Below are 20,453 nucleotides of genomic sequence, written 5' to 3' on the forward strand. Positions count from 1 at the left end.
ACATTTGGGCATGTTTGATCACTGAGAGGCAAACAGCTAAAGGAGATTCTTCTCTGAGGGTGGTCTCCATTTGGCCACTTGTGATACTATCCTTCCAGGACTGCAATTGGCAACAGTGAGTAAAGCCAGGTTTCAAGTGTAAGTAGGGAGAAACGGGCATAAGAGCCCCATCTGATATTCATGCTCGATTTTAACAGATGGGAAAAGAAATATCTTGATAGTGAATATAGTAAGGGACAAGGGACCTCAAAAGAGTAAAGGCACACTGACAGCAAAGTATTTATTTTGTGCTGGTTCCAATATAAGAAGATTTTTTTTAAAGGTTTTGAAATTGCCATTCACTTTATAATTGCAGATTTAGTGTGTGATGCCATCTACGGTAAGCACAGAAGGAGGTCAGCTGTGTGATAACATCTAAGCTTTGATTTCTGTATTGTATACAATATAAGTGTTCTGGTCTCTTTCTGTTCTTTGAAAATCAAGGGGCCACCTAAGTTTTGAAACCGCTTCATAGTCATTCGAGACAGTACTGACAGGAGATGTAGTCAGTGAAAACACTTTTACCAAGTGGTAAAAATGTGGAAAAGGATGGAGAGAAATCATTGATTTCGGGATCACCCAGTTGCTTTAAAAACTGCTATTTGTAACAATATCCTGATCTGAGTCTTGTTGAGTCATCACATGAGGCTGCAGACATGGTTTGATTTAAGCTGTTTCAGCAGTAAGTCTTCATTGGCTTGGTTTGCTTTGATTTAACCAAGAGCATAGATAAAAGCATCTCTGTAGACAGACAGTAGGTAGAAGCAAAGTTTAGGCAATGGTAACTTCCACAACAGGGATGATGCTGATGACCACGAGGGAGCAGCAACTCCTTTCTTTGATACTTCTGAAGCCAGCAGGAATGTTTGTCCATGGATTTGTCCATGGGTGCAGCACACTGAATGCATTTAAGTCATGTACATAAGTTTAAATCACCAGCAGCCAAAATAACAGTCAGTGAAGTGTGGAGAACTCAGAAGTTTTGAATGCGGAGTCAGGATCTTCTCTAAGTAAAATTTGGTTTTAAAAATCATCTTAGGGATTTGCATCTCAGTGATGTCACCAGGGGGGAGTCCTGGCGAAGAGGAGTTGGTAGGGAGAATGCTCTCGACCCAACTGGTTAAGTAATCCTCTCAATCTGGGTATAAGAAATAAGCTCAGATCCTGTAGGTACAGGACAAGTGGCAAAGAAAAACAATGCTGTGGTAAGAAAGCAGAGGCACAAAGTGAGAACTGTGAAACGTCAACCTAAGAGAAATGGTGCAAAGGTAACGAAAGCAAATCGTAATGGGTCTGATAGCCATAAAAAGGGAAGCAAAGAATTGAGTCATGATGTAGTGAGGTTGGGGAATTTACTACATATGGCAGCGGCCAAAAAAGTCAGAGATTTGGCTATGAATGTGCCCTGAGGAGCCCAACATGGTGGCAGAGGTGTGATGCAGCATTGTCTGGCCTGCCCTTGAAATAGAACTTGCAGCACTGAGAGGTACAGAGCAAATGAGCAAGGAATCGAGAAAAGCAAAAGGCAATGTTGGAAAGACTTAAAATAATTAAGGGAAGAGGAGAGAGCATGGATCCAAACACCCTAAAAATCATTGATACGGGGGAACTGAAGACCTGTAAGGGTGATCAAGAGCTTAGTCAGGCAACACACAATGAAAACTTGCCCATGGAAGAGAAGTTGTAAGGTGGGTCACAATCAGTCAGCGAAGGATTAGATAACGCACTCAAGGGAACAAGGCAGGGATAAAGTGATGCTAGGTGTAGAGGATTGGATTTGAGGACCCACGAGGCCCTGTCCAGCTTAATCATCTACGATTCCATGGAGACAGCAATGAAAGACCTGCATTGTCTCCCTGAGAACTAATTTCGTTAGGTATGGGCTTAGGTCACGTATTACAAATAGGTCTCTTTTATGTAGGATTCTAGTTTGGAGTTTGCAGTGATTGATGGATTCATTAAAACGTCATCACTGAAACGGACAAGAATTTTCTGTTTAAAAATAAATAAATGACGACAGAAACAGCAAAAGAGCCTTCTGCTTTTCTTGTTGATTCTCCCTGCAGCTTAATATGGTTCAGGAGACTGCTTGGTGGGAGAGAGAGGAGACAGGATAAGAAAGGATTAGCAAGGGATATCAGCATTTCATTTAGATCTTTCGCTACCGGGTTGCTCTTAAATTCTACCTCCCAGTATCTTTGTCTTTGTTTTTCTGAATGTCACATAAGCATCATTCTGCTGCTGAATAATACATATACTGTGGTCTCCCATTTGGTCTGGAAAAGGTACTTGGCCAGATTCTCAGGTAGTTATAACTCAGCTTTATTGTGCAGATGTAGGCAGAGTTGCACTTGAAGATCCAACCCACTGGATTACTGCTTGTACAGCTGTGCTGTCTTTTTAAAGCCAAATTAGTTGGTATAGAAAGATTTTCTCCACAGAATTTGGCTGTCATCCTTGTGACAGTATGTTATATTTTCAAGTAGATCCCACGGGCCAAATTAATTGTAGTATTCTACTGATGTCAGTGATGTTACCCCAAGTGTGAATTTGGCCCCATTGTTCTAAGGCTAATAGAGATTTTTTTTAATGAAAGTGGATCATAAAATATTCTCAGATTTTCATCTGGTTTTGCTTATAGTAATTATCCTTTCCTGGAGCTGAGTAGTAAAGAAAATATTCATATTCTCCAGTGTCTGGTATAAATTGCAGTGCTTGTTTGCTGCAGCCCAAGACACAAGCTACGGACAGCAATTGATCCATTTGCCCCTGTGTGTATGGATGGAGTTAGCGCCTTTCTCCACAGGAGAAGCAGCACGGCAAAGGCTTTTAACGTTCTCTAGTATCAGTGCTGTATCAATGAAACATGTTGATTTTCAGTGGCTTTTTATACTTTAGAAGGAAACTCTTCTGGCAACAAATGCATCAAGATAACATTGAATTCCACGCTTTGTTATTAATGGAGACAAAAGACATGTTCTTTTTAACAGGTTTCCATTTATTTTAAATAACATCTGTAAAGCTTGCAGAGTTAATACTGCAAGAGGGAGCCAGGATATTTTTGCTGACAGCTTGCACCCAGTTGGGTCAGAGAAGATGTGGGATGTGATTACAGTAAAATTAGCTGAATCAGGCAGTTATTACAGGTGGTTCCTACTCATGATCTGAATAACACAACTGAGGGAAAGTGCAGTTGGGACTCCACTGCTATCATTTTGGAAAGAGCGGCTGGCTATTTCTGCCTGGCCACTGGTGGATTACGCTTGCTGTGTATCGCAGCTAGTGCTCCCAAATTTGTGTTGGGTGAAGTCTTTGCAGAAATGTCAAGAACCAAAGGTGTGTGGATGAGCTAATGTGTCATTGTTCAGCACAATCTTTCTGTTACAAATTTGAGGAACATCAATGAAAAAGCTTAAGTGAATATAGGACATGTTCTGAAATGCCACAGGAGTGGAAGGAACTTTACAGGGCATAAATTCATTTATAGCAAACCTTAAGTTGCAAAGTCCACAGCTGGAGCTCTCCATCCCTCTCTAAACCACTGGGACTCCTCACATACTCTTGTTGACCAAACCTTTTGGTCAATTTTATATTGCCATGGAATCTGTCTCTGCAGGTGCATTTAAGTTCATCTGGGGAAACCAACCTTCAGTGTCCACAAGAACTGAAAGAAACCTTGGTGCAGAATGAGTTCGTTCTCTCTGAGCTCAGTGGTCACTGCCCTAATGCACTCCAGCAGGGTATCTGGATGTTTAATGAAGGATAAAGACCAGTTCTACCTCTGTGGTGTTGAGAATGGGAGTTATTCTTGAAAGAGAAATGCTGATATTGGATCAGCCATAAAAGTAGTGGTGAAAGCTATTCTGTTATTATGCAATTTTCTTTTCTTTCTGTTGTGAGTAGGGGTGGAAGAAAATGCATAGGGATTGACCCTGTGCCCGTGTAAACATTGTATCTGTGAAAACCATACTTGATGAAAGGAAAATAATGTCCTAAGCAAACAGATATGATGTGCCTAACAAAAAAGACAAGAGAGATCTCTGACTCTAGCTATGTCTTTTTTTCACACGAATGAGGGAAAGCAGCTGAATCTACTGTATGTTTTCTGGAAATCTATGGGGAGTCTTTTGAAGACAGTTCATTAACCAAAGAGGTCTGTCCTGCTGGATTTCTCCTAATTCAATATCAATGTTTAAGTACTCTTTTTCCTCTAGAGTTAAGGATCTGATTTCAGATGGTTTTAATGTCAAAGGTAAAATTTTCAGTAGAATAAATTTCTCTCCAGGGTATATAGGAGAAATGTCAACTGGACATAGCTGCATGTACTTCAGGGCGTACTTCATGCTGTTCTTCAGAGCTGTGTCTACTGGCTACTGCTCCTTGGTGTCTAGGAACTTCTTTTCTTTGCCATCTGTTTATCTGTCAGACCTTCAGAGTGAACTCTGTGACTTCAGTGCAACTCTACTGTCCCATTAAAATGGCTCCATGTATGCACAGCCTTAAAATACAGAAGTGTGAAGGAGGGGACAATTCATTTACTGTGGTAGGGAAAAGCCTTAAAATTAGGTTGTAAAAAAAATCAGAAAAACATGTCTGCTGTCAAAGACAGTCTCTTAGTGATGCCTCTATGCAGTGATGTTCTCCTGAAGGATGAATAGTTGTCTCCATTTTTAACAGGTGTGGTGATGCCCTGTTACCCTTAAAGATGGTTGAAGCTGGAGCAAAGCTTTCCTAATGAAACTCGAAACCAGGGAAAACTGCCTACTTTAGGCGGTCTAATAAAATCCTGCAATTCAGGCCAGTTGTGCTGCTGTTTGCAAGCTGGGGCGCAGTTTAGCGCAGACACAGGAAATTTACTGTAACAGGTGGAAACCAGGCAGTGCTTGGTAATGCCACATCATGCTGCTGCTGGAGTCAGCGCAACTCAGTAATTTGACATCGGAGATTTTAGATGGATATAAAGTGCAGAAATTGAATGTAGTTCTAAGGGAGCTGAATGCATCAGAAACAAAATCAGGACAGGTTACTAATCCACAGAAACACGTATTATCCATTTCCATACTGATCTGGTTGAAACCAAGTGTTAAAACTTTGTTTTCAAGCTTCAAGGCTGCGATTTTTTTCTCTTGCTTATAGCAGTCTCTACTTTATATCAGTATCTCTTGTGGACCCCCTTACTTCGTAAGGTACTAGGGAAATTCCAGAGAGCTAGAAGTGGACAAATATTTCATTATTTTAGAAGAAGACTAATAATAATTTCATTATTTCTAAAATAATGAAATCTTTCATTATTTCTAAAATAATGAAATCTTTCATTATTTCTAAAATAATGAAATCTTTCATTATTTTAGAAGATCCTTTAGATGAAGGAGGTGACCCCCTTCTCCCAGCCTCCCCAAGTGAATATAGGCCACTAACCTGATGTCAGTTCTGAGACAACTGCAAAAAAATCAGATGCACAAAATAGTCAACATCTAGTTAAAGAGCGGGTGACATAAATGACACCAGTCAATATAGTTTTGATAACAAAAATGATGGTACAAAATAGTTTTAAAATGTCAATGCCCAAAATGTAGCACGTATTAAATGAGTAAACTGATATATCAGAACAGAAGGGTATCAGAAGGGTGTTTTTATCAAGGTTTTACAATGATTTGTTCTTGCCCCCAGGCTATTCATTATTGTTATCAAGGATTTGAAAGAAAAAATAAATAAATTAGCTGCTGGAAAAGTTGCAGATACACCATAGTGGTAAATAAACAAGACGGGTCAAGTCTGTGAGGCAAACTGCAACACTTGGTAAACTAGACTCCTCTGAATATTTGTTTTAAAACAGCAAAATGCAAGGTCGTACGTTTGAGAACAAAGACAACAGATGACAGTTTACATCCTGGAAGCAGTGACTGTGAAAGCCTTGGCCCAGATGCAGGCTGTGGGCTTTGTCAATACATAGATGTGGACAGATTAAACCCAATCCCAGCCATTCTAAAATCTGTTTGTGTTAAGATCTATATAATCAGTCGTCTTCGTTAGCTAGACCATTCAGTTCTCGGCTACTGTGCAGACTTCAGTTAAAGTTTGCCCACCTGGGACAATTTTTCCCTATTTTCCCATTAGTTGGAAAAAGGCAGAAAGTACCTGATTTTGAACTTGAAACTTAGTTGGTTCTTCTCCCTCTGAAACGCCTTATCATCTGCAGTGAATATCCTGCATTTGTGACCATTGCCAGTTATCACACTGATTATCTGATGTGAGGGGTCTAGTTTTAGGGCAGCTCTGCCAATTGTAAGTGAAGAAACAGGGCCCTGTAGAAATCAGAGTTTTCAAAACATCACTAAAGATCTGTTGGATAAATGGTGATGTTGGATTGGAAAGATCACTCTTGCATTCTTGAAGCTCATAAACCCTTCAAGACTGAGCAGTTCAGGTTGTTCTTCCTTTTAGGGAAGAAAGAATTTGTCAGGTATTCAAATGGTAAGAAATGCCAGGATTAAGGTTATCTGTGCAAACTAAAGTAATTTTCCTTGTGAGTGGCGATTAAGACAGCTTCTCATTGCACGACTGCTGTTGATTTTTCCACAGGTCCCCTGCCTTATTGATTTACCACTTGCAGTATTTTTAATACAGGCTCTTAAGTTCTACGTGACTTCTGAAAATGCAACATGAGCTGTAAATCACTGCGGTGCTCTTGGAAAACATCATCCCGTTGAATCATCACGGAGCAGGTAAGCTGCCAAAAATGAGTATCAGCCAGCCCTGCAGTTGAGGATATACCACAGGTAGGGAGCCAGAAGGGATTTCCTTACCCTCTTGGACTTCCCTCTCTCCTCCATATAACACCAGGGAGTATTTCAAAGCCTGAGTAGGATGGAGTGTGGAGAGAGAGGACTAGCGGTGATGGTGAGCAGAGCTTCTTGGCTGTGCCACAGGGTAGGAATAGGCCACACCACGATGCTGAGTGGTGGGAGGTTTGGTCTTCAGTCCATAAGCAGAGGGCTCAGCAGAAGAAGCCTGGCTGTTACGGTGCACTTTGCTGACGGTTCCCATTAACCACAGGAGAAGCTGCAACACTCTGCACTGGTGACAATCAGGCCATTTCTATGGAGGTGCTTACTTGTGGCCTGTGGGCGCAAACTTCAGTACAAATATTGGAAAAATGCATTGTTAAGCTCTAGAAAGAGGTAGGACACACATACACACTTGCTCATGTTCATCTGACTAGGAACGCTCCAAGATCATCTGACTGATGGTAAAGTGGTTACTCGCCCCCTCACCCAGAGAAGGGCTGCAGTCTTTGCATTAGTCACTGGAAGTGACTATTTTTTCCTCTCTGGAAAAGGCCTGTGGCTGGTGATTTACACCCTTTGCCAGACCACCCTAGTTAAAGATTCGTGCCTTCCAACACCGGTGACTAGCATTCCTTTTCTGCACTTTTTGGTGAAGCTGGATTCCCTCTGTAACCCTAATGCTCCACATTCCTGCTGTACCCTTCCTTGTTTTCTGTGAGCTACAGCCTGTCCTTCCTGCTGGCCTGATTAGCACCAGTGAGCTCAAAGCCAAATAACAGCACAGCGTTTTTACTGAAAAGACCTCAAAGATCAATCAAACCTCACATAGCTCCTATGTATTGGCAGTAAAAACTGGGGTACGAGCTGGCAGAGCAGTATTAGTTAAAAAGCTCAGAACCGGAGCACAGTGCTTATATTTTGTGATGGTGACACATCCTTTCTTTTTTTTTTTTTTCTTTTTATTCTGTTTGGGACTTTCTGGATGAACTGTAATGTTTAGGTGTTCTCTCAGAAGGTGGCGTGTCACAGAGCCTAACTGCTCTTGCCTCTTCCTTGCTCTTCAAATTGCAAGTTTCTAGAAGATCTGAGCTATCCTCTTCTAAGCACTGTCCTAGCGTAAGAAGTGATAGGGGTTTTTTTTAATCAAAATGACTCAAGGTGCTCGTTTTCTTAAGCAAGTGGATTTGGCTTTCTAAGGAAGTATGGCTGTGAGAGCCCTCCCTGTACAGACTTTTTTCTTTTACTGTCTTCCAAGCTGCTTTCCCCTGCCGCAACTCTTGTGTTGCAAAGGCAGGAAGGCTCCTGGATTTCCTGTCTTTACCCGATGAACATCACTTAGCATCCAGCCAGAGGACTTGGTCAGGATGAAAACAATATTGAATTTTGCAGGTCTCATTTATTTAAGAGAGTAAAATGTCTTTCTCTTCAAAGTGCTTCTCTTTAGCTTTCATTTCCTGTGCACAGGGTAGCTTTGTCTTGAGTACAATAATTAAGTTGTTGACCTTCCTTAGAGGTCAAACGTAGCTTCTCTTTAGAGAAAGATAAAAACAAGCAATAATAGATACTTTGACTGGTCTAAGATACTTGGTCTGCATATCTGTGATGTTGCTGTAATTTCTCCTGGATATTTTTCCCAAGATAATTCAGGATGACATGCTGTTGATCCACTTATTTTGGTAGGTACACAGTATTTACTGAAGTTGTCTTTTTCCCATTCTTTATGAGAAAAAAAATATTCCATTGTAACTACATCAAAGAGCGTGAGGTAGGATGTGTACGCTCTAATGAGAATGTTTCATGTGATTTTAACGTGGCGTTTTACTCTTTTTAATGATTTTTTTTCTCTGATCTTCTGAGAATTTTTTTTTCCAAGATCAAAGATAACAACGGAGAAGCCCAGACATCCTCATGCATTATACAAGCCAAATTGCCATTCTTTTTCTATTGCTGTTCTTTTTGTGTGTAAACAGTTACATTCTCCTCCTTTTAAAATGACCTATTTCTATCTTTTATGTTTATTTAATTCTTGTTTACTTATTTTTAAATATGACTGCTAATTGATATTAGTGTTCCTAATAGTTCCATGTTACATTCTACATAGTATATGAGATGATGTCAGCAATTCAATTCTCAGAAGCTGTGCCTGTGTGAGTAAGCAAGGCTCTTGGGTCATCTGATTAGTCTCAATAAGTATTAGCAGTGAGTTTGACTTCTTTTATATAGAAATTTGAAATCTTGTCCATGGCATGGAAGTTGGGGGGTGAGGGGGGTGTGCATTATCCTTTACAAACTGGGCGAGAAATAGAAATCCCCACAGGTGGAAGAAATCCCTCATTCCAGTGATTTGGGGCTTTATTGTTGATTTGTGCAAATGGCAATAGATGCTGGGATTGTACAGCATGTGGGAGGAAGGAAATGCAAATATAGGCGCTCCATCCCCCATACTGGAACAGGCTGGGCCAGCCGTAATACTTATGTATCATTAAACCTTCTGTTTTAAACCCTCATATTCCCTATATTCCTTCCAGAAACCTTCTTCAGGCCTTTAGAGTTCCTTTTCCTGGTGCAGACAGTAAAATTAAGTCTGAAAGTGCAGGTATGTATATAGCCATAAAAAAGCCCAAACGTACATGTACTCTGGGAAGCAAGGGAAGTAACTCACATCACAGCCAAGACCAAACGTTCACTCCATCTCTTGCTGTTGTGGCACTTCATAGCTATTAATACATGAGCAATCCCCTCCTCATTTACCAAAACCCTTAAATTCATCCTACTGTCCCATCATGATGAATTAAAGTTAAATATGCTTTAATGAAAGGGGGGCTAAGTGGAAAAAAGTAAGGCCTAAGCAAATTGTCTTTTTTGTTCAGAAGCAAAAGAGCAATGCTGGTATCTAATTTTGGACCCCCAGGAAATGCCTTGATACTGAAGTGGTCAGCACCATGTAAAAACTTAGCGAGTGACTGGTATTCTCCACTGCCAGCAGTCATTCAGACTTGTGTGGGCACCCCTCAAAACCCCTAAGTAGAAGCTATGGTTGCAGTTCTTTCAGCCATTTTAGGACTTTGTAGGTAAATGTGGTCCAGCGGCAGCAAAAGGCAGTTCTGGTTTTAATAAAGATTAAAAAATATTTTTGAATGACCCTCCTTGTTCCTTACTATTATATGGTATTAAAATATAAGAGCGCAGCCAAGGAGAATAGAAAACAAAGAGAAAAGCCTTTAAAAAAAATTCCACAACTTTATATCCTTTCCCTACTAACCCACCACAGAATTCAAGGGTGGGGGATTCGAGGGCTGAAAGAATCTTCATATGGTGCCAAAAATTCCCCACAGATCTCTCTGGTCCCTCCGCGTTTGGCTATTTAAAGCAAACACATTGTGTTTTAGATGCTAGTTTAGATCCATTTTCCATATGAGGAGGTGGGATGTAATTAATTAGCTGTTCTTTTGATTTCTAGAGTATCACATGTACATTTCATAAGGGCATGTACTTTTGACAGAGGCTAGAAAAAGGAAATAAAACACAAGCTGCACCGCTTAAGTCTTCTGGGTACAAATGATGGATCAGCAGGGGATTATCATGTGTATTTTATTGCTACCAATGCTGATTCAGTCACATGAGTGTTAATACAAACCTAGGAAAAAAATCTGGATGAAATCACAGTAACAGAGTTGAAAGTGTTTATTTTAGTCATAATTGCACTGTTTTTACATAATGTCTTTGATCTGTAGGTTGAAAAGAGGCAAAGCCAGTAGTCCACAGTAGAAGTAACCAAACATAAACTTCTCTGTAGAGTTTAAGAAAATCAAGTCTGTAGTCAGAGATACACACACGGACATATACAGCGGGGAGGTGAAATGCAGACTCCAGCCTGCCAAAAAATACAAGTCATTGCCATTTCAGCTAATGAAGTCCCTTTTCTGGATTTCATAGTGACTGCATTTATTTTAACCTTTATGTGGATCATCTACTAGAAGAAATCCAATGTAACAAAGCAGTCATGTAAAATGAGGGAAAAATCTTTACACCTCCCATCTAGCATGACAAAAATAAATAATACAGCTCCTGAAATGGAACGGCCAGCTAAGTCCTCCAGGCCCTTCATGTAGCACGAAGGTCCAGCTGCCCTCACTCCATGGCGCTGTTGGCCACGGATGGTCCTGGAGACCCTTCAGAGGGTCCCCTCCAGACTAGGAGCCAAATTCACCATCGCAATAGGAATTTGGTGCCTATGTCGACTTAACAAAATGACCAAAATGCCCCTGTCTTGCACAAGCAGCAGTTTCGTGTGTCTGCTCTCCTACCAGTATTGAATTTGCTCATCAACCTGCAGATCTAGGATGCTGCAGCACCCAAGCAACTGGCCTGTGACCTCTTGGGTGAGGGAATGAATCAGAATAAACAAGCCCCATAGCCCTATTTATCCTTTTTTTTTTTTTTCCCCTAAAGCTAAGGAGCATCTCCTAACTGAAATGCTTGCAGACTGAGGACATAACGATACCGTTTAATTGCACAAGCCCTTTGCCATCTTTATCTCTATCCAGAGGAGAAGTTTGTAGAGGAATTATTGCCTTTTTGTAAGATCTGCTGATGTAGCTGGGAAAACAGACTAGATTTCTGTTGCACAAGACCTTTCTCAGGTCCATCTTCCACCAGGCCAAACGTGTTTAGTGCATTCAGTGGGTTCCTCCCCTTATATTTGGTGAAAATGTATGAGCGTTATTGCATGACTGTTAATTACTTTGTTTTTCTTGTGTACATTTTTCCAAAATGATTCCTGGAGGGTTTCCCGCAAGCTGACTCTCCCAAAGCCCTCCCTGAATGAGCAGAGGAAAAGGCAGGTTCCTTTGTGGGGCATTTCAGAGCCAGAGCCTACCACAGCTGCATCAAAATGCGCTCATGAACAATTCCTCTCTTTTGGCTCCAGGGGGGACCCAGGGATGTTAGAGGCTAATAGAGGCCCATTTGAATCCTCCCATCAGTCTACTGTCCCATGCACTGTTGGTCTATGCATCCATGTTATTGCAAAAGTGAATCACACTTTAATGACAAATGTTTTAAAAACAAAGCTATAAAATTCTTAATTCAGTTATTAACTTTAAATGAATTGTGTAGGTTGTTTCCTTCTACACACCCCACCCCCATTAACTTATTCTTGAGGGGAATGTATTTATGGAGCCATGTGCTTCTCACATGGTTGAGGCTAAAAATATCTTGAGAAACTCATTCCAGCTAAAACTTAATTTAAAATCCAGTTTGTCAGCCTAACACAGACTATAACTGGTCTCTTAGCCTGGTTTCTTTATTTGTAAACAATAACCTTGACCAGTCTTTTAAAGTGCTGATTATTTCTACATTTCCTATACTCTATTTAATAATATGTATATACACACACCCATTCCTGAGCCTAAGGAAACACCCAAATTACACACAAAATTTATTTTCTCTGTATGGCCTGGACTTCCACTTGGGCAACAGGCAAACTTCCTTTCTCTCATAAATGTACATGTACACTGTGGAGACAGGCAGAATCAGCTGAGGTTTCTTGTTTGGTTTAGGGGTTGGGTTTTTTTTGAGCGAGAGGCTTATCAGACTTTGCAAGTATATTCTCTAAGTACTGACCTATTTTTCTGAGGTTCTTTTTGTCAGTGATCGGCAGATCAGATGCTCCAAAATGTCTGAATGGGTCAAATCCTTCTTCCATTTAATTCAATATGAGTTTTGTCACTCATTTTAAAGCCAAGACTGTAGCCCATAATAGACAATTACGCAATCCCTGGATGAAAGGAATGTTTTCTCCTTGCCCTAGATAATTAAGTCCAATGGAGAATCTTTCCATTCCCATCACTAGTTGTTTTTTTTTTAATTGGTCTTGAGTTGACAGTGTCCTGAGCTCCAAGGGTTGAAATCCTTTAGAAAGGAGATTTTCAGCCTGTAGCTTATGAATCTGTGAGGCAGCTACAGGCAGCTAAGAAAAGCAAATATATTGTCAGTAGGCTCAGGAACTGCACAGGGATCCTTATGTCTGCTGAAAAAAATGCAGCAGTCCACATTAAAAACTAGGTGGAAGAGCACAGATTTTGCTAATGTTATGCTATCTGTGGAAGAGATTTTGGTCTCCTAAAAATGCTTATATTTGTGGAGAAATTATTTCTGCTGGTTTCAGCACTTTTCTGTCTGAATCCCACTACTCATTTCTACAGTGCTAGGCATTGTTTATTAAAAAGCATACTCCTTTTTGCTTTCAGAATTCATGTCATTTAATGATGCTGCATTCTCTTTGTCCAGTAGCACAGGAGAGGTCATTCTCCTTTGTGTAAACCACTTGCTATTTTAACTAGACATTATTCTGTCCACTGGTATGTCTGCTCCCTTCCTTCCTTTTGGTCCTTCTAGGTCCCTTCTCATATGGGAACGTTCCCTTGACCCTGGTTGTTATGTGGAATTTTTCATCTACTGGTTTCTAGTTTTGATATAGTTATCACTTAAAACACTAACTGAAATTACAGTAAGAGAGTATTTTCAGCATTATTTTCTCTCCATCCTTCACAGGTTTTCCTTCTGCACGCTTCTCCCCAAGCAACCATCGATCGTTCACACTGGCACGCAGGTTAGTAGGGTTTCCTTAGCATCAAGTAATGCATGGGAGTATTTTTGCAACATCATTTCTGCTAAATTTTTCTACTCTGACTTTCTTCATTGTTGCATTGTCTATTTGGAATGGAGTTTGTTCCTATTCAGCTTTGTTTAGCTTTATCAGTTTTGTGTTATCTGCCAAATTTAGCACATCACTTCTCAGTTTTTATGTACATGTATATACGCACACACATATATATGTGTGTATTATTCTACTTTTTTTAAAATTTTTACTGTTTAAATCATTTTCAGTCAGTGGTGGAATTTTGCCCTTTCGGCCATGACTGTTCAGTTCATTTAACAATCTCTAGTGAGAGTCTTTCTGCAAGGCCAAGTAAGCTTTGTCTGTTATTTTGCTGAAACAGTCGAAGAATGCTAGTGGACTGGAGAGGTATCATCTCTCTTTTCATGTTATGCTTGCAAGTCCTCTGTTTCTTTAACGATCATATCAACTATTTTACTTGGTACTGATGTCTACAATAAGTAGATGCCTTTATAGATATAACCACTGCACTACATGAACCAGAACTGTTTGTAGCCTAATTGCTTCCAAGAGGATTGCTATGTGTTTTCTAGAGACAGAATTAAAGCTGCGATACTTAACTTGTTTGAAAAGGTACTGCAGCCTTGATAATAACAAGAAGGAGACAAATCAGAGCAATTTAAACATTCACACATTCATTTTCCCCCAAGATACTCAACACTGTCCAGTTTAAATTAGTTTATCAGGCAATCATATAAGTCTGTTTGGGATTCCTGGGGGGTTCAGGCTCAGCACCCTTAACCATTGCTAACATTTTTGTCACCTAATGCACCAACAATCAGCAGCTTTTAGTTCCACATACATCCAATTGATGTATTTAAGATCTAATACTTCAAATGGTATTATTAGCCAGGAACGGCCATACCTTCCAGCCCTTTTACATCCCATATCCGTTTTACACATAGATTTTTCTATCTGTTTCAGTTAGGGAGTATGGTTTTTTTTTAATTGAAACTGTTAAATTAGTGAAAGCCCTAATGAAGGTAAGGTTATCAGCTTTATACTGGTAAGGTGCTTTATACTGGTATAGCTTATTCCTGCAGATTGGAACACACTTTATGTTTGCATCGTCTCTACCTGCAGAGAGGGGGCAGTTGCACCACAGTATTCAAGTATCCCGGTTTCAAATTAGAAGAGTTAAACTGATACAGAAACCCTGTGTCCTTTAGCCTCAAGGAACCATTGGGAGTTAAAAGGGCAGAAATCAGATTTAAAGCATTTCAGTAAATGCATGCTAAAAACTAGCGTTTAACACAAAATTATTTGTTAATGGAATTGTAATGTTGTTACAAAAGGCAGGAAATTCAGAGTTAGCACTCCCCTGTGCACCATCACCTTCTTTGCATGTGTGCGTTGGAAATGGTGCTCTGTTACACACAATATATTGTGGGTTTTGGCTGCTCAGAGGTTGTCTACGCAGTCTAGTTTCTGCAGCCTCATCTGATGGTATTGGCCTCCAAACGATGAGTACTCTGCAGGAGCAAACACCACCCTGGGCAAGACTCTCAAATGGAGGTTTTAGGCCGCTTCAAGGCAGGCTCGCCAGCACTGCTGGCTGCCAGTGCTCACAGCTAAGGAGCTGGGAGTTAAAATCTGCAGCTACTGGGGTTCATCTTCTGCTTCGGAGCCTCTTTGGCTTCATTATTTCCTCTATATATGTCAGCGTTAGAAATGCAAGTTTAAAAAACATCCCACTAATTTAGTATACTCTGTAGCTTGAAGTTTGAAGGCTTTAAGGAAAAATAGTGACTGTGAGATTAATCCTAAAAGCAGAATCGTAGATAATAGTCCAGGCTCAACTACCACAACCCCCCCCAGTGATTAAATACACAAGCTAAAGCTTATGTGTGGACAAACTCAGTGCAACTCCAGGGGATTAGAGGCAGGTATCTGAGGACAAAATCTGGCTTGCTGTTTGGCAGGGATGGGGATTTGGAAACCCCATCCACCACTGCATCCATGAAAAATCAAAGGACAGCAAGCAGGAGACAAAGTTCTGTTCTCTTTGAAACAAAGAGCTGCCAAAATGTTCATGTCAGGCTTTTTTTTTTTTTCCTTTTTTCCTTTGGGCAGGCAGAGCTGGGTTGCAGCCGAGCTGCTCACAGCCTCACCCGCACCCAGGGAGCACGACCGCTGGGCCCAAAACAGAAAGTGCAAAGAGTTTATTAGACATGCACGTGTTTAGGGGAGCCCTGTAACAGTTGGTGTGCAGGGGGTTTGTTTAAGCACATTGATGATTTGGAGCATTGCTTCAGCATCTCATTATGTCCTTTAATGAAACTACTAGCAATGAGGTAGTAATTTTTTTTCTGTTTGGTTTGAATTTCTAAAAAAGCATAATTTCAGCAATTTTTCTCTGTTCTTACAGAAATTGCTTTAGACAGGAAGAATTTTCTAAATTGAGTTAGACTTGAATCAAATAAATGAAAACTTATTTTTAAAAAGTACTGTGGTACTTTGCATTCTTTAAAAAAATCTTGTATTCCCAATTGTTTTGCAGTAAACTTTCATCAGTCTGTTTAAAGTTCTGCAAGTGTGAATATTCATATTTCAAACATCTGGCTTGCAAATCGAGCATGTCAGAAGTACTATATCCTCCCTTACTACAGAATTGTCAGTAAAACTTCAGCAACAACCAACTCTTTTCCTTGCCAACGGCCGGTTCTGCATTATTCACACAAACAGACTTTTTTTCCGTTGACTGGAATGGGAGCAGAATCCATCCTGAAATAGTGGCCCCCTAGTTTAATCCATGACAAGAGACAAACAAATAGACCCTTTGAAATGAGTTTCATCTTTTGTGTCCCATTTGTTGTCTGAAGCAGGTGTCAATTGGATCTTTTCCTGTCTGTCTGTGGTTGAAAAGCAACATGTTGTAGTTAAACCCATTTGTAAATTGTAGTATTTTACAGACTCCCCCAGGGTTCTACTAAAAAGCTACTTGAGGTTAAGTGCCAGAAGTCAAAAAAGGGTTAATTTGCTTCTCCCCCCTCCCATTTCTCATTCTGTTTCAAGTTAATTCTTGTTTAAAAAAGACCTCTCTAGTGTCTCCATATACAGTAAAAAGACTCTTCATACACAAGGGTCTGATCCTGCCTGCACTGAAGTTCATTTATTTGTAAATCACTGAAAATAATTTCCTTTTGTAGTGTGCCCAGACACAAATTTTCTATTTCCTTGATAATCTTATCAACCACCTGTTTTGTGGATCTAGTGCTAGAAACAGCCTCAGAGTTTTCAACCTTGTGAAGAGGCGACTCTGGAACGAAAGTTGCAAGAGGCTGGCCCGAATGCCCTGCCAGTGGATCAGGCTGGTGGACTATCCAGACAAAAAACACCACCACCAGCTTCAATAGCAACAACAAGCCCACACATCCCGCGTTTTAAGAGAATGACATTATGTATAAGAAAATGCACTGGAAATATATAAAGTATTAAGTGGTATAACTGCCTCAAATGAGCAACAGTTACAGCCAGTGCAATGGAAGGATCAAGTCTGAGCTTGATCAGATGGGGCTGTGGTGTTATTCAGTGGCACTTGGCCCTTTTTTGTACCAATCTCTCTAAAGCCTCCCATGAGGATTTGTGTAGGGCTGCACCACCTCCTGAAGACTATTCTCACTGCACTGGGGTGTTGGGGATAAACAGAGAAGAAAAATCTCAGCTGTTGATTAGCAGCAAATAACTGTTGAGGGCAGCAAGGTGGAGCTCCAGGTGTTGCTTTTTCCATGCCATCTTGTTTCACACTTGCTGTTGTCTTCAGGGTACTGGAGGAGTGAAAATCTCCTGCAGACAGGTCAGCTGCCTTGAATAAACACATCCTTTGGTCTTTAGTGATTTCCTTGGTCGCATGTACCAGTGTTGCACATTCAAACTGTTCTCCCTCCCTCCTTCCCTCTCTCAGAAGTGCTGAGCACTGCTGTAAACCCGCTGTAGCTGTGTAAAGGGAAGCCTCCAGCCAGCCCAGCTTTGTGTCTCCAGCCGACCAGAGCAATATCTCCAAAACTTCTGCCTCTGGCAGGACCAGGAGAGACATTTGTGTCTTTTCCCCAGGCACTGGCGGGTGCTTTCTCCCACCTCTTCACTGGCACGCACCAGGCATCAGGTCTGCTGCAGAGGCTCTCTGAGCACCTTTCTCTAGCTTCTCTGACCATCTCATCCAGATTCGCTGAGACTTTTTCCATCCCACTGTGGACAGCAGGTGAAGCTGTTGCTACCCAAACTGCGCTTGAGAGCACCAGTGATGTACGCATTTGTTTGCCAGACAGCTTGAAGTTGGGTAGGAGAGAACGTTTTTCTTAGAATCAAATGCTTTAGATGAGAGGCTCTAGATTCTTTGTTTTCTTTCTCAATTACTTTATTTGACATAATATCATCCTCCTTTAAAAGCACATTTCAAATGATCCCTGTCCACTACTGCCTGGGACATTCCCCAGGGACTCCATCACTATTTGCTATTATGATTATCGTTGTAGTTGCCAGGGTATCGCAAACGTGGGCACCGCTGTGTTAAAAGCTGCACTAAGGGAGCACACAAAAACCAGCCTGCACTTTAACGCTGAGGGAAGGAACATCTAATCCAACTGCCCATCCTTAGTCCAGCACAAACGAATTTGAGACCTCAGCAACTTCATAAAAAACATTAAGTGACACATGTGCTAGTTTAAATGATTTCTTCACCTGCAGTAATAACTATGAGCCTATTCCTGCTGTTCCCTTACAGCATGCCAAATGGCTGTGTAACAGATACGCCTTCACTGAGCACGTTCTCCCAATCCCTACAGAAGAGAGATTTACTTCACATAAGAGCTTTTTTCCTGCATCTCAGCAAACATATATGTTTTAAAAGACTGTTGCAGATCATTCAGACATCTTTGCAGGGAATACAGCATTTGTCATCAGGCTCAGATTTGGGGCACCAATGGGCCTCAGAGAAAGAGGTGAATGGCAGGGAAAAAAACCTGCCTTCACTCTCCATGTTTCTGCCACCTTTGTTGAACAAAGTCTCTCTGTAATGACAGGACTGTGGCATTTTCCCTCTTGCTTCAGTACATGGTGTGGTGTATTTATCTGGAAACATTTGCTGGAGATTCCGTTATGGAAAAGAAGAGGATATTTATCACTAATACTATTTAGCTCCTAAAGCACTGGCTCACGACTGAGCTGAGAAACCTCAGTGTAAATTCAACACTAGTATTATAGGCATTAGAATATGCTGGTTTCAAAAACAAATGTTTCATTGATGTGGCATAATTTTGACTTGACAAAGCACTGCACAAAGATATTAGGAAATCCAGAGCATCAGCTATCGAGTACTGATAGTTGATTTAGTAAGAACAATAAAATAAAATCCCTGAAGCCCCTGTCCAGGAGGCATAACTAGACTAGGGAGATCCTTACCTGTGCCAATGCAGCAACACTCTAGCAGGAGTCTGACTCGCCTTGCACAGGCTGTGCTGCAGCTGTGTTAGATCACCTAAGTGAAGCCAGGTGACACTTATCACCTGAAGCCATCAAGAAAGGAGCTATATTTTCTTTACCTTCTCTGTGGGAATGAAAGCTTCCCTGCAATGGAGGCAGCTAAACTCTTTTTTTAGGAGACAGTCAGCCCTTCATCTCACTCACCATCACAGCATTTGCTGTGAAATCCTCCTTTCCCTTCCCTGCTGCAGAGCTGTCCTTCAGCCACTCAGCTGGCTTTCTGATTCTTTTTTTTTTTTAATTAAGTTCCTGATCTCCAGAGTCACAAAAGCAGTCTTGAAAAAAAGCCAATTGCAAGCCAGTAAATGTGATTTTTTCCCTGGGGAAGGGCAGGTTTGAAAACCAAAGGTGTGGAAGGTGTGAATTGCTCTGTTTATCTTTGTTTATTTTTTTTAACTATTAGAAAGGCTGCTCATCTGCTATGCTGCTGAACATAGGACAAGGCTTGTCAGACGTGATCAGCCAACTCAAGCCGCAGTCATACAAGGTCTTACAGTGACGTACAAGTTTTTCACCCATCAGCTGGGCCAGGGCCACCTCCTCACTCTGCTCTTAGGTCCCACCAGACATGCTCGTATAAAGCTCCTTCTCTGCAGTACCCACTGCCACACACCGCCAGATGGCCTGCGTAGGTACGCACAGGGTGAGCTGCCACATTATTCATTATTATATGTAATAATTTAAATTTAATGATAAATTTGGCTGAGCCAGTTTAATGAATGAGCCAATTTAACAGCTTAGTGCTGCCAAAAAGCAGGGCTGCCTCCCTCCCTGCTCTGGGCCAGGGGGCCAGCTCTGCCACATGGCTGGCACCACAGCCAGCAAAACTACTCGATGTGCTGCAACTCACTGAACCAAGGTAACTCAATCAGGTTTGATTTGTAGCACTCGTCTCAGCTAAACCAACCCGGGCACTTCTGCAGCGATAAAACCGCGTTCAGAGGAAAGGCGTTTGCTGGTTTCGCTGAATTTCTCTAAAGAGGCAAAAATTGCCTTGTGGCAAGCTCTTATGAAAGTCAGCAGAATTTAGGCTCTTTGGGCACTTTTGAAAAATGTTGCCCGGCGTGCCGATTCCCACAGTCCCGTACTGCCAAATCTTGGCAAATGCTACAGTGGAGTTGCACATCATCAGTACAAAAATGTGCAGCATATTGAAAAGTGAAAATGTGGGGGAGCGTAAAATAAACAGAAATTGGTATTAAAAAAAATAAATAACAGGCGAGAAACTGGGCTGGACTGGTTTCTCCATTTCCATATTCCATAATTCAGATTACTCATTATACATTTCCACTTTTGCTTCAAGTTTTAATAAAGCAGCCGCTGAATTTCCAGTCTGTCACACAAGGCGCTGCAGAATTCAGAAATCTTGACCCAGCCGTTAGGCCCAGCTGGTGGCAAAATATGTAGACGGGAAGGAAAGCACCAGTCTAGGAGAAGCAGGAAAATGGAGAACTCTAAGCGAA

Source organism: Nyctibius grandis, chromosome 1 (genome assembly GCF_013368605.1).
Source record: "Nyctibius grandis isolate bNycGra1 chromosome 1, bNycGra1.pri, whole genome shotgun sequence".
Taxonomy (NCBI): domain Eukaryota; kingdom Metazoa; phylum Chordata; class Aves; order Nyctibiiformes; family Nyctibiidae; genus Nyctibius; species Nyctibius grandis.